The sequence below is a fragment of the Quercus robur genome, chromosome 11, assembly GCF_932294415.1.
Source record: "Quercus robur chromosome 11, dhQueRobu3.1, whole genome shotgun sequence".
NCBI lineage: Eukaryota > Viridiplantae > Streptophyta > Magnoliopsida > Fagales > Fagaceae > Quercus > Quercus robur.
Window position 1 is genome coordinate 55,475,143 of NC_065544.1, and position 15,667 is coordinate 55,490,809.

Genomic DNA, 15,667 nt, shown 5'->3' on the forward strand with positions numbered 1-15,667 from the left:
AGGATCATTCTCAGTTAATGGGTTTGTGGAACTTTAGAGGGAATGATTACATCTCGGATTAGAATCCATATACACCATGTTTTATTTTATGCAGAAGGGAACCATGGTGACTCAGTGGGAGAAGTTAAGCAGAAGAAGATTTTTTGTTAATGAAACGCGGGTAGTAACAAAAGGCAACACTAGGTAGTGTCAGTGGGTGGGGTCCATGGTTTTGGCAAAAAGTTGTAGAGATATGTGTGTGAGTTATGAGTCCAAACAGGTGTTTTGCAGTTTTTGAGTGAAAGTGAGGTTTGAGCAGAGAGTTATGAGTTTTGGGTTTGAATTATGAGTTTTGAAAATTGAGCTATCTCTAAACCAAACGGGCCCTAAATCTTTCACATCACTCACACTCTCTCTCTACCTCTCCTTAGTAGTCAGTCCTCACTCCTCATCGTCACACTCTCTCTCCGCACCTCCTCATTGTCACTCACACACTATCTCTCTCTGCCTCTCCTCAGTCCTCACTGTCACTCACTCACTCTCTCTTTCTCTCTCTTAAAGCTCTCTAGTCTCCGCCTCTTCTCACCGTCACCACCGCTTCTGCTCTATTGGTTTCGTGTTGTGGATATCTGGGTTTGACGTTTTGGGAATGTTTTGTCACTGGTCGAACAAGCTCGTGTACTCTGTCTCTCTTAGTTGTAAGGTCTTTCACTTCATTCTCTCTCTACTCATTTAACATTTTGTGATATTTTTGGGTTTTGTTGATTTTGCGTATCTCATATCCTAGGTTGGTGTCCTCTCCTTAGGATTGATAATGGGGTTTTGGTTTAAGTGGCAAATGGGCTTTCTGGGATATGCTTGAATAATCATTTTTTTTTAACTGTCTATGTTCCAACTTTCTTAGGTTAAAGAAGTGTTAGTCAACGAAATCTAAGATTCAAAATAGAAGATGGTGGTTCTTAAGATTTTTTGCTTATATATGAAATAGTTGGGGTTCTTAGGATTTTGCATTTGGGTTATTTATTTATTTTTATTTTTATTATAGGGTTTTAGTTTAAATGGAAAATGGGTTTTCTGGTATATGCTTGAATAGTTATTTTCTAAAGATGTTTATGTTCCGTTCCAACTTTCTTAGGTGAAAATGTTTATATCAAAGAAGTGTTAGTCCAAGAAATTTAAGATTGATCGAAAATAGAAGGCGATGGTTCTTAGGATTTTTAACCTCATATCAAATTTAAATATAAGTTTATTGTCTTATGAAAGGTTTCTAGTTCATGAACTTGTCTTATTGCTTTGTGATGTAAACCTTGCATTTTTAAATGAAATAGCTATGCAATTTATATTTCTGTTTTTAGAGCTGGTTCCAGCTATAGACTTTGTAAAAAGCCCTCATCTTAAAGTCATGGTGTTAAAATGGAATTGAGATAAAGGATGCAAACTCTATGAAGTTAAGGATGAAGTAAAAGAAAATCAAGCATGGGAGGATTTATATTATGTAGCTTGAAGTTGAATAGGGTGGCTTAGGGGAATAGGCCATGGGGTTCTTGGAATTTTAGTCATGGTATGATTCTCAGTTGGAAGCATTGAATTGAAGTGAATCTTCTTGATTTTGTTTTCTGCTAGGCTCAGGGTTTCCTTCTGCTAAGAACATGTGTCCTTAGCCCTGTTCTAATAATTTAACCTTGGAGTTCATTCTATCACCTATGCTTATTTTTTCTCTGTTTCTTTTCTTTTCTTAGGTTTTCTTAGCAATCGAACAGTGGCTGTGATAGTTAGAATTGTGGAGACAAAGTTTAATAATGATTAGCTTTTTTGTTTGCTTGATTTCATTCTGTATTGGCTTTGTTTCAAGTCTCATTTAGTTTGTTTCCTTTTAATTCCTTTTTTTTTTCTTACTCTTGCCTCAGTCTGGTTGCTGGAAAAAATGTAGAGGAAATGATTGTTAAGTCAAATTAACATCAGTAGGGGATAGAGAGACTCTGGAGGTTTCAAATATTAATAGCTTCGCTGTGTTTTTGTAGTGTATATAGGCAAGAGAATTGTCTACTATGCTATTTGCTATGCTTGTACTAGAGTTCATGATAAGTGATTTTTCACCCATTCCATTTGTTTTTATAAATATGTGCAAGCGATTGCTAAAGGGAGGAGGAAATGATGCTCTTTTTTGTCTGCCACAATCTAAATTGTGGCCATCGGTAGACAAATTGAGAATCTAAGGTTTGATGTAATGTTACACGCTGATCTTCACTACCATGGAAATAGTAGTATTTTGTGATGATAGTATGTCATATGGAGTTTAGAAGACTTTTATTTTAGGAGTTGACATTTACTTATACGTGGGTTGTACTTAAAGGGGGGGAAATAAATCGTGGGCTAAACCTTCCAATCTCTACCCTCTTAGCTACATATCAGCTTTTTTTTGGTGGTGACAATAGAATAGGGTCTGGGCTATTGTTACCTCCAAAATTTTCTCTCTTCATACTCCAAGACGGTGAAATTAATAATCTCGAGTGATATGGGTTGCAGATTGCAGAAAACACAAATAATCTAGTTTACAACGACGAACTTACACGCTCTTTGCCATAAGGGTTTGCCTCTTACTTCAGTGAGCCTTATCATCGTAATTCAAACAACGTCCCCATCTTGAAGCCCAATTTCATTTGCGCTAAAGAAAATGGAAGATATTGTTATGTAACTGGTATGAATTCCAACTATTATCGGATTCCTGATCAAACCCTTGTTAAGGATTCTTTTATTCAACTTTTGGATACTTCGAATTTGATCCATTTACATTCTCTCAACCCTACTGTTCCTATAATTGAGCATGCTATGCCAATCAATGTAAAGGACTCTCGCCCAATCATCTTGGGTGAGAGTGTTTACTACCTTGGAGGTTGCTTACCATCCAACTGGGCTTCTTCCATGAACATAATAATTGGTCAATGGATTTCAATCCCTAACTCTCCATATTTGCCCCAAATATGAGTTCTATTTTTTTCGTCGGTGTGAAGTATCACAATCCATATATAGTAGTAGGTTATAAGGATCCTAAGAACCCGATTCTTCAATTGTTTAATGTTTCCACAAACAAGTGGTTAATCCAAAAATTTCAACCAAATTTCAATGGCCAAATTCCTAACCCTCCTAAAAGTCAACATGTAGCAGTTGATTCTAGGTTCTTTTGGTATGATGCTATAAAACAAAGGGTTGTAGGATATGACCTCTTTTCTGGTGAATGTTACTTGGCTGAGGCACATACACATGACCATGGTGCTAGAGACTCTGAGCCTCACTTAGCTTTCATAAGTGGTGGTGATGATGGAAGTTTAAACTTTTGTTTACAGTGGCTATCCCCAACCAAGATAAATGAACTAGGTAGTGAAATTTTACCATTGGACTTCCATTTATCTTGGTTGGGGATAGCCACTGTAAATAAAAGTTTAAACTTCCATCATCACCACCACTTATGAAAGCTAGGCGGGGCTCAGAGTCTCCAGCGCCATGATCATGTGTATGTGCCTTAGCCAAGTAACATTCACCAGAAAAGAGGTTATATCCTATTACCCTTTGTTTTACAGCTTCATACCAAAAGAACCTAGAATCAATTGCTACCGGTTGATTTTTAGGAGGGTTAAGAATCTAGCCATTGAAAATTTTGGATTAACCACTGGTTTGTGGAAACATTAAACAGTTGAAGAATCGGGTTCTTAGGATCCTTATAACCCACTACTATATATGGATTGTGATACTTCACATTGACGGAAAAAACAGAACTCATATTTGGGGCAGATATGGAGGGTTAGGGATTGAAATCTATTGACTAGTTATTATGTTCATGGAAGAAGCCCAGTTAGATGGTAAGCAACCTCCAAGGTAGTAAAGACTCTCACCCAAGATGATTGGGTGGGAGTCCTTTACATTGATCGGCATAGCATGCTCAATTATAGGAACAGTAGGGTTGAGAGAATGTAAATGGATCAAATTCGGAGTATCCAAAAGTTGAATAAAAGAATCCTTAACAAGGGTTTGACCAAGAATCCGATAATAGTTGGAATTCATATCTGTTACATGGCAATGTCTTCCATTTTCTTTAGCACAAATGAAATTAGGCTTCAAGATGGGGGCGTTGTTTGAATTACGATGATAAGGCTCACTGGAGTAAGAGGCAAACCCTTGTGGCAAAGAGCGTGGAAGTTCGTTGTTGTAAACTGGATTGTTTGTGTTTTTTGCAATCTGCAACCCATACCACTCGAGATTATTAGTTTCACTGTTTTGGAGTATGAAGAGAGAAAATTTTGGAGGTAACAGTGGCCTAGACCCTAATTGTAGTTGTGGCGGTGACATTAGTATTGTAGATCGTGCCGGTAACACATTCTAATCCCGTCCCTGTGGTTGAGCTGATGATGATTGCGATGGTGATGGTGGTGGTGATGACGAACCCTCAGAAGAGTGCGGGATGGTCCAAGAACACTCCATGTGAAGAAGGAAAGGAAGTGCTCGAATTGCAAAGACTCTTGGAAATGATGGAAATGCATGTAGGTTTATATACAGCAAGTGTATAACTTCACCCAATATCTTTTTATTAGACATGAATTTTTTTACAAATTCACTAGTAGAATACATTTTCTTTTTATATTCTCTATACTTGCAAAATTTCTAAAAGGTTGGAAATCAAAAACTATGTGATCAATTAATTATTTAAATTGCAAGTTTTTATAATATAAAATTATAAATAAAAAAAGTTTATGAATTATATAGTAAATAACATTCAATTGACACAAAATTTGACATATGTGTAAAGAGCATAAAAAACATACAGTTAGATTTTAAAAATATGGAGTCATGTTAGGTTTTTTTTTAATGAAAATTATAGTCTTAAGCTACAACTAAGTTTGTAGCCAAACTTTCTCCCCTATGTAATGCATGTATATTTGAATTGTAATGAACCGATAGTCCAAGATGGTCTTTTGCAGAGAGACAAGCAGGAGACTTTTTTTTTAACCAAACAAAAAACCATTAGAAGGATTTTGGTTTTGGTTTTGGTTTTGGTTTTGATTTGGATGGGGGATTAAGAGATTTGGTTGATACTTCTAACTCCACTTTTGAGAGTAGAGATAGAGCAATATGGAAAGGGACTGAGAAAAGCAGCTATTCTTTTTTGGGAAAGAGAATTCCAGGAGGAGGAGTAGAGTTACAACTTACGAGGGGCTTACCATCGTGTATCATTGGTAGGGCTGTCCACAGAAAATCGGTACCCGACTCACCCGCAAAAACCGTCCGATCCGGCCCAAGTACCGTCCAACCCGACGCTGGTGACGATCGGTGGCGGGTCTCCGCCTCTAGAACCCGTAATCGACGGGTCGGTTGGCGGGTTTTCCCCCCAAAATCCGAAAGATCCAAACCAACCGGCGAAAACCCATAATCCGGTGAGAAACCCAAATTCCGGCAAGCAAAACCCAGATTCCGCGCGAGCAAAACCTAGATTCCGGCGTTATTTGATAATTCCAGCGAGTTTTGAGATGTATTTTGGCTAGATTCGGCGAGATTTCGCTAGATCTAGTTGAGTTCTTGGCTATTTTCAGCGAAAACTGAAAGGATTTGGCCGATTTTCTTTATTTTCCAGATCTTGACTCCGACCGAACCCAACCGTCGCTCGTTGATGTTCCAACCTGTCCGAACCGACTTCTTCGACGATCGGCGGTGGGTTGAAAGTTTGCCCACCAGATCTGGTCGAGTCGATTCCGAGTTGGGCACAAACCCGACCCGTGGACAGCCCTAATCATTGACGTGGTAGTTATTCCACAAGTATAAGCACTTGTGGAGTATTGGGAAGGGGGGAGTAAGGGTCGGGATTCAAGTCTTTAGGAAGGAAAAAACCAAAAATAGATACAATATATATACACACGCAAAAACTTTTTCAATCATCACAAAGTCTAAACTATGTCTTTTTCTCTCTTTGACAAGAAGGTCTAGTCCACGAACCCTACATCCAGATTATGAGCATATAATATATTATATTTTTCCTTTCCTATGTGAGACTCAAGGATTTTCACCACTTTTAATAAAATCTACAAGTGAACACATTATGAGTCAATTTATTATTCGCTTCATACTATCTTTCTAACAAACTTTGCATGCCATATTTAATCAAATGGAGTAAGTAATAGCGCTTTATTATTATGTAGATGTACCAAATTTAAATCAATCAAGTAACTAAATTACACTAGCCAAAAAGCAATAACCATTTAAGAACTTAATAATATCTAATGCATGAATACCGTTTCGAAACCCGTTTCGGTTTATCTAGTAAAACAAAATATTTCAGTACTAACCTATTTCAGCATACCATTTCAGGATATTTCGGGGTTTCTCATATAATATATATATATATATATATATATATATATATATATATACACACACATACATATATACATATATCTATATAATAACTAATAGTCGAAATGTTTGACTTTTTGTTGACCACTTCTCATTGTGCTACGTGTCTACATAAATTGCAGTCACATTTATATTTTAAAACACCGAACAGTTGTGCTTTTTCAATATGTCTATTCACAATTACACCTATTCTGAACTGGTGCTAGTGTGCCTATAAATAGGCATCCCTCATTTCATTTTAAAAAGTTAGTTTTTTCATTCATTCATAAGAGTCTTCAGAGAGAGAGAGAGAGAGTGACACAATTCTATTCGTTGTGCATAGAGATTGTAGTGCTTCTTCTACGTGTTGTTCATCATTTAATCTCTGGTCAGTTTTATATCAACCATTCTGTATTCATTTGGTTTGTAAGTTTTACTTTATTTCTCTTATACATTGACACAAATTTGTACATATATTGGTTATTGATCTTATTCACAAAATCACAAAAGTAAATTATTTGTGTAATAATATCCAATAATCTTAAGACAAATTTTCCTCAATTAATTTTTGTGATTTCTGTGGAAAGTTTTTGTGTGTGCACTAAATAAGTTTTAAGAAGTAATTTTATGTTTGAATTGGGATAATTCTATAAGTTCTAATATTGGTGATTGTGTTTTGCATAAATAAAATCGTGTTTGCACGTAAAGGGAGTTTTGTTATCAACATTAATTTTTTCTTTTAAAACCTAACTGCTTACACCGTTTGGAATATTACACAATATATATTTATGTATAGCAATAACTGATGGCGCTATTTGATAAAACTTTTGAAAAATTTTGTTAACATTTGGTTATTATTAATTTATTATACATTGTAGTCTTTTTTTTTTTTTTTTTTTTGAGGGAATATACATTGTAGTTGTTATATAACTGTTGCAATTGTATGATATATATAATCATCATTGTTATAATATATTATATGAATTTGGTAGATTCTCTCAGTTTTCGTGGTATAATATACTTACAAATAGAAATTTTGGAGAAGACCCACAAATTTTTTGTGCTCCTAAGAAATATAAAAAAGAAAAAGTTGAGAAGAAGTTACCAAATGAATATGAACCACTATCTACACCAAAAGATTATAATCCTTCAACATGCATATTTTCATTCAATATGCATATTTTAGGTCGATAGACACATTTTCATTTAATAGGCACATTTTCGTTCAATAAACACACTTTCGGCCAATAGGCACCTTTAATATATATTGTGGGGCCAGAGAATTTGTGACCCCGGCCCACTTTACATTAGAGCTCAAAGCCCGAGCCGAAGAGAGACATTGCCGAGGACATATAACGAAAATCCAAATGGCCTAGAGATATAGCCAAGGACGATTCTGTCCTTGGCATCCCAAAGCGCTCCTAGAAGAAATGGGGAGTACGGTATAGGATCGGTGCATGGAAAAGCTAAGCACCTCCGCATTAATAGGGAAAGGACCCCTGAACAGTGCGGCAACAAAGGACAAGGGAAAGGCTACCATTACTGCAATTAAGTACTCTGCACCTGACAGAGCAATACTTTTCAGCTTTTACAATCACTCCCAACCACTTTGGGTATGGGCTGATGGGACAAGTATCAGTACTAGAAAGTTGACCTACACGTGGACGTTAGAGGGAGGGTAAAGGCTAGTATAAAAAGGAGAAGGAAGCAATTCAGAAAGAGAGAAAAAAAAAAAAAAAAAAAAAAAAAAAAAAAAAAAAAAAAAAAAAAGGGTCAAGAACTAGAGCCTCCCAGGCTGTGTCGAGGAGAAAATCTTCTTGGGCAAGCACGGTTCACCCTTGTGTAATTACTGTGAACACCATGACCAACCACAGTCTGGTGACCAAGGCCTAGTCTTTTAACCCACTCTCTATAAATTTATTGTTTGGGCCTTTAGCGTTCGAACCTAATAAATCAATTTGGGGTCGTTACAAATTAAGTCCTTACAATTTGCGCAGTCTGTGGGAAGGCTTGTACGTTGGCACAGGCGATGGTTAGTCATGGTAGGATCAAGCTCCTGTCAAACAAGGGTCTACGAAAGCTCCTCTGTCATTTCCAGCAGCATGGGGCTATTGTCCTAACTCAGCTCCCACTTAAGGCTACACTTTGAAGTGCCAGTGGTGCGGGCTGTTCTAGGGGCTTCTAACATCAAGTTAACGCCCTACACCTTGGTTGAGGGGCTAATCCTCGAGACTTAAAGAAAATATAAGTTTTGGACAGAATCAAGGTCTTACATGATCCTCAAACTCAAACCTATGGGGAAACTAACTACTTAAAGAAAATCTAAGTTTTGGACAGAACCAAGGTCTTACATGGTCCTCAGACTCGAAACCAACTACTTAAAGAAAATCTAAGTTTTGGACAAAACCAAGGTCTTGCATGGTCCTCGGACTCAAACCTATGGGGAAACCAACTACTTAAAGAAAATCTAAGTTTTGGACAAAACCAAGGTCTTGCATGGTTCTCAGACTCAAACCTATGGGGAAACCAACTACTTTGAGAAAAACTATAAGTTTTGGACAGAACCAAGGTCTTGTATGGTCCTCGAACTCGAACCTATGGGGAAACTAGTCACTAGAAAATGGCTTAAGTCCTAGACAGAATGGAAATCCCGCGCTGTCCTCGGATCCCCAGTTTTAAGGAAACTAACGCAACCGAGTGTTTAAACCCGGTACAGTCATACCTCGGTCCTCGGACCGGATGCCGAAAAAGGATAAAGTTATGAATGTTGTCAGGAACGTGGCAAGGAACCCTAGTGCTCGGCGACCCTCTCGGATAGTTCATTTTATGTTACCCCTCCTTGGATGATCACCCCATATGCAATACAGAGCATTCAGCTGTTATCTCGGTTAGTCTTATATGGTTAACCTACTTCAGGTTGGTATTATTGTGCCCGCTAGTTTTAATAAGTTCAAAGTGATAACTCTTTGTTAACAAGGGTTTCGGCCCTAAGTATTGTTCAAAAGAAAAGGACACCATCACATCCACTCACAAAATAATTATTGCAAAAAAGAAAAAACACATAAAATGGGATAATGTCATCTTTTATTAGAAAAAGAAATAGTACAGCATACAATAAGGGGGTTAAGCAAGCCTATACCAAAAGCTAACTATAGAAGCAAAAAGAAAAAGATACAGGGGAACGATAAATCCTTCAAATTCTGCTCTAGCAGCGACTAAGCATATCAGGATGGCCCCAGTGATGGAGGAGAAGAAGAAGCAGAGGCACCTAGATGGCACCAGTGAAGGAAGAGAGGAAGAAGCGAGGACGACTAATCCCCGTACCAGCTCTGACTCCCATCAAGCAAGTGTCATATTAGCAGCACTCGAGAGAGAGCGGATGGTACCGACGATGAGAAACCTCAATGCTGTCGCACTGAAAATCTGATGCGACTTCCACCTGCTTTGGATTTTGGCTGAAGGAAGAAGATGCTCCTTTCCTGCCTTATCAAGGGGAAGATATGTCTTGAGTCTTTGTCTCCCTTGCCCTGACCGGGCCATCTTGAGTCTCGGGGAAACCCAATGCTTTTGGAGAGGGTGTGGTCCCTTCACCCCCATCCTGACCTTGACCATGTCACCCCCAAAGGCTCAGTCACACTGGTAATGGGGACTATGGGCACAACTAGAGGGTTAGGGATTTGAAAGGCTTAAAGGGTCTACAAATAAAGAAAATGATCCCCCACCGTGCTTCTTATATGGGGGGCAAGCCAGGTGGCATTTAATTTGTACAAATCTCCAAGAAAAGCTACAAACGAGATAAGTCCTGCTCAACTCCCAACGCCGTCTTCAACCGTTGGATTTGCGTCACCTCGTAAAGAAAACTTATTAAAAACGCGCCTCGTGCACCGAAATGGTAGGAACGCGGCGTGAGTAAAACTAAAAGAATGTCTCATAACCAGGAGCATGTCCCAGGCAAATGAAGAGGCACCGGTATTGATGAAGGACAAGGCTGGGCAAGCCATGACATAGGCCCGACATCACCAAAACCCTCCTCTTCATCCGAGGGCCTGATAGTAGGATTTTGAGGGGCTATTGTGGGGCCAGAGAATTTGTAACCCCGGCCCACTTTACATTAGGGTTCAAAGCCTGAGCCGAGGAGAGACATTGCCGAGGATATACAACGAAAGTCCAAATGGCCTAGAGATATAGCCGAGGACGATTCCGTCCTCGGCATCCCAAAGCGCTCCTAGAAGAAAGGGGGAGTACAATATAGGATTGGTGCATGAAAAAACTAAGCACCTCCGCATTGATGGGGAAAGGACCCCTGAACAGTGCGGCAACAAAGGACAAGGGAAAGGCTACCATTACTGCAATTAAGTACTCTGCACCTGACAGAGTAATGCTTTTCAGTTTTTACAACCACTCTCAACCACTTTGGGTAAGGGCTAATGGGACAAGTATCAGCCCTAAAAAGCTGACCTACACGTGGACGTTGGACGGAGGGTAAAGGCTAGTATAAAAAGGAGAAGGAAGCAATTCAGAAAGAAAAAACAAAAAAAAAAAGGGTCAAGAACTAGAGCCTCCCAGGCCATGCCGAAGAGAAAATCTTCTTGGGCAAGCACGGTTCACCCTTGTGCAATTACTGTGAACACCATGACCAACCATAGTCCGATGACCAAGGCCTAGCCTTTTAACCCATTCTCTATAAATTTATTGTTTGGGCCTCTAGTGTTCGAACCCGATAAATCAATTTGGGGTCGTTACAAATTGAGTCCTTACATATATTAAATATGAAGGATTATAACCTTTTAATAGCACCTTTTGGTATATCCAATTTAAATGATTATGATCTTTTAAAGGGCACCTTCTTATATATATATATATATATATATACACAACACAAACTAAACTAAAGATGCAACACTATGTCTCTTATTCCTTCCCACAAAAAACTAATAAATAAAACATTACTTCTTTTTTTTCCCTGAAACTAATCCAGTAGCTATTCTCGTGCATCGCACAAGTTAGCGACTAGTGTGTGTGTGTATATATATATATATATATATATTATACAACCTAAAATTATCAATTCAAATAAGTAAATAACTAAATATCAAATAATACAAATTATTTAGTCTCAAGTCTTAACATAAAAAAATTTATTACTTTTTTTTAAAAATTTTATTTAGATAAGTAATTGTAAGGACACGATTCTCAAACGGCCCAACAATGACGTTGGGCTCGCACGTGGAGGATCCCTCACAATAAGATTTGTAGAGAGTGGGCTTGAAAGGCCAGCGTTTGGGCACAGGGCGTTGGTCCAAACCGGACTTTAGGGAACTCAGATAAGAAAAGGCTTCAGTCTGGATATCTAAGCCCTACCGCTTTGTAACTTGAGGGATTGGACTCCTCGGATCATGTCCGAGGAGCACTAATGTCTTTCTCCGGTTACCCGGCGGTGGGTTTTCCGTGGTGGTGTACGTATATTGTCCGGGCATTCTCATCCCTGGAGTTTTTCCCAGGAAGTGAGATGGGGGTCCCTTTCTGATTAGTTTACCTTTTCTTTTATACTAGCTTACGTTCGATGTCCCTCGTCCACGTGTAGGGTCAATTTTTCCAGGACTGATATTTGTCCCGTCAGTCTAATCCCGCAATTGTTAGGGATGGTTGATAAAGTTGAAGAATACTGCTATGTTAGGTGCAGAGTCTTATCTAGGAAGGGTAATAAGGGTAACTTTCCCAAGATATTTTAGATCTCCTCGTGGATTTTTCTTATAGCTCTCTTTTACCCCTCTTCTTAAGGAAGCTTTGGGTCTGCCGAGGACTAAACTGTCCTCGGCTGCATCTCTGGGCCACCTTCAGCCTTATATTTTCGAGCTTGGGCCATAATCTTTTTCGGCTTGGGCCTGTGGACTTCCCATGAGCAAGCGGGTCTGGCCCATAAATTACCGGGCCCCACAATAGCCCCTCAAAGCCCTGCTGTCCAACATCTTGGTTGGAAAGGTGGGTTTTGGTAATACCGAGCCTTTATTATGGCTCATTTATTCCAGCCCTTGACCGACGCTGGCGGCTCTTCACATCCCCAGGGAATGTGCCGATCTACAAGACGTTTCCCTCAATTTGCGCACGATGCGTTTATGCCGTTTGGTTATCCGAAGCATGCCTTTAATATCCTTCTTTTACGAGACCTCCCAAATTCAACGGTTTTGATGGCGTGGGGGAATGAAACGGGCGTATTCATGTTTGCAGATCTCCTTGGAGATCTGCACACATTAAGTACTCTCCTCTTCGTCCCCTATATAAAGAGAGAAGACAAAAGTTGATTTTCTCATACCTGAGTCCCTCAGATTCCTCCCAGAGTCCACTTCTTCTCTCTGGTTATACCTTATCCGATAATACGTTCACCACAGTAGTCAGCCATGAGTAAACCATTTCATTCCCAAAAACACCATGTCCTAATAAAGCTCGAGATGGCTCGGTCAGGGCAAGGATGGCGGAGACTCAAGATTTGTCTCCCCTTCCTTTTAGCCAAAATCCGAAACAGGGACTCGTCACATCTCACTTTCGGTGTGACTGAGTCAAAAACATCCAGTATCACCACCATCCGCTCTCTCATGAGCATATCTAACATGGCCCCAGTGGGTTAGGAGTCAGGACTGGGGCAGGGACTAAATGCCCCCGCTTCTTCCTCTCTTCGTTCACTGGCGCCGCCCTTTGCCTCTCTTTCTTCCTTCTCACCTTTTCCCTCTTCTTCTCCTCCTTCTTACTCATGTCCTCCATCTTCTTCATTCATCTCCTCCATCCTCTTCTTCCTTTGCGCTCCTTGATGACAAGAGCTTGCTGAAGTGCTTCCATGTGTTCCAATTCTTCTTCCTTCTCCTTCATCTTTTTCTAAAGAAGGTTCTTCTCCTGATATGAGCAGTACTGAGGCAGAGATTGGAAAGACTTTGAAGGCGAGTTTAAAAGACATCTGACTGTTTACTTATCTGTATTGCGGAGGTTATAGTTGCTTCGGCAGTTCATCTTTTGTATAGGCTTGTTTAAGCCCCTTTTTGTACGTTGTAATAATTTTTCATATTAATAAAAGTTGCTGTTACTTTTGCTTCGCATGTTCTGTTTTTATGTTTTTACAAGTTTACAAGCGCTGCTCGGCATAATAATATAGCATTTGAATCAATGACAACTAAGACTAAAATATTTGCTAATAAAAAGATATCATCATAACTTTAATAAAATTATTCGACATAGCAATGCCGACCAGTGAGGGACGAAACTCACCTTAAAATTAGCCGAGATGAGGACTAAGTGCTCGATACGGTATAGGAAGTAACTATCCGAGGACATGTCACCCGCCAAATGAACAGTTTCCTTAAGCTAATGAACATTGGGTCATTTCGCCATCTTCTTAACACACTGGCCTTAACCTTTTACAGTATTTGAGCCGAGAACCTTCCCCATCCGAGTAGTTGGTTTCCCCATAGGCTTGAGTCCGAGGACCATGCAAGTCCTAGGTTCTGTCCAAAACTTATGTTTTTTCTTTTGTGTACTTGGTTTCCCCATAGGCTTGAGTCCGAGGACCATGCAAGTCCTAGGTTCTATCCAAAACTTATTATATTTTTTTTGTGTACTTGGTTTCCCCATAGGCTTGAGTCCGAGGACCATGCAAGTCCTAGGTTCTGTCCAAAACTTATTATATATTTTTTTTTGTGTACTTGGTTTCCCCATAGGCTTGAGTCCGAGGACCATGCAAGTCCTAGGTTCTATCCAAAACTTATTATATTTTTTTTGTGTACTTGGTTTCCCCATAGGCTTGAGTCCGAGGACCATGCAAGTCCTAGGTTCTGTCCAAAACTTATTATATTTTTTTTGTGTACTTGGTTTCCCCATAGGCTTGAGTCCGAGGACCATGCAAGTCCTAGGTTCTGTCCAAAACTTTTTGAGTTCAGATTCTCCCTTTCTTCAGATATTTCACGAGGCGCCGAGCAGGGTTTGTCCTCGGCAACGGCTACTTCTCGGCGTGGGCCACAGTCCCTGGGCCCTCATGCAGAGCGGGCCTGGGCCGCGAAGTCACTAAGCCCACGAATTAAGAGGTATCTCTACAACCTTTGGCCACGCGGTACTCTCTGACGTCCCAATGTTCGAGGTGCGCCTTTACGAGGCTTCTTTAATCTTGTGGTTGCAGTTGACGTTGGAAGTTGAGCCAGAGTCATTTTGTCTGTAGCGTTCCTTGGGACGCTGCGAGAATTAAATGCCACCATCTTACCTTTTAAATAAATAGGAGAGAAAGGTGTTTTACCTTCGCACAAGTCCTTCAGTTTCTTCCCTTAGTATATCATGTCTGAGGCGAGGGTTGAGGAAAAAGAACTTTTTCCGCCACGGAGGCGCCGTGTCCTCCTGAGACTCAAAGTAATGAGGTACGGGCACAAGAAGCATAAGTTCAAGAGAATACTCCATTTCGATCGAGGGGAAAGGGTGTCTCTCCCTCTTTTAGCCAAAATCCGAAGCAAGTTCTGTTCATGCCAGAATTTTGGTGTGTCAGAAGAAAGATTCTCCGCCATCAGCGCCTCTGCCTTGTGGCAGGCAAATATTTAGAGAAAGCCCCTCAACTTCCAGCTCCCTGCACCTTTCCTTCAGCGGTGTGAGGCTCAAGTTGGGTTTCTTTTGCTGCCTGAGTTATGGGCACGTAAAAGCATTGATGAAGAACAAGGTCTTGGGGCAGTAGCCAACCTCTCCTCTGATCCACTTCCTCGGCTTTGTTTTATATATTTTTTCTTGTATCTTCCTACTCAATTATGTAGTGAGCTCTGACATAAGCTGATTCCAGCTTTTCATTGTACGCTGTACTATTTCTTTGTTTTAGTAAAAATAGAAATTTATTTACATGTTTTGAGTACTGATCTTTTGGCAACACTACTTTGTGAATGGGTGTGCTCCATGTGTGTGTTTCTTCAAGAATATTCAGAGCAAGATACCTTGAAACATAATCTAACTAACTCTAATCTACCAATACTACCAGGCATTATATCGATAATTCATAGTAAATCAAACTTAGGAAACTAACCGGGGTAACAGTTGAATATTCTGTGATAGGCGCGTGAATACCGTCCAAGACTGATAATCTCTAAATAATCCATCCGAGCAGTTGACTGGGAAGCAGGGAACTCCGATTGTGTTTCTGTGTACTTGGTTTCCCCATAGGCTTGAGTCCGAGGACCATGCAAGGCCTGGGTTCCGTCCAAAACTTATGGTTTTTCTTTTGTGTACTTGGTTTCCCATAGGCTTGAGTCCGAGGACCATGCAAGGCCTTGGTTCTGTCCAAAACTTGTGGTTT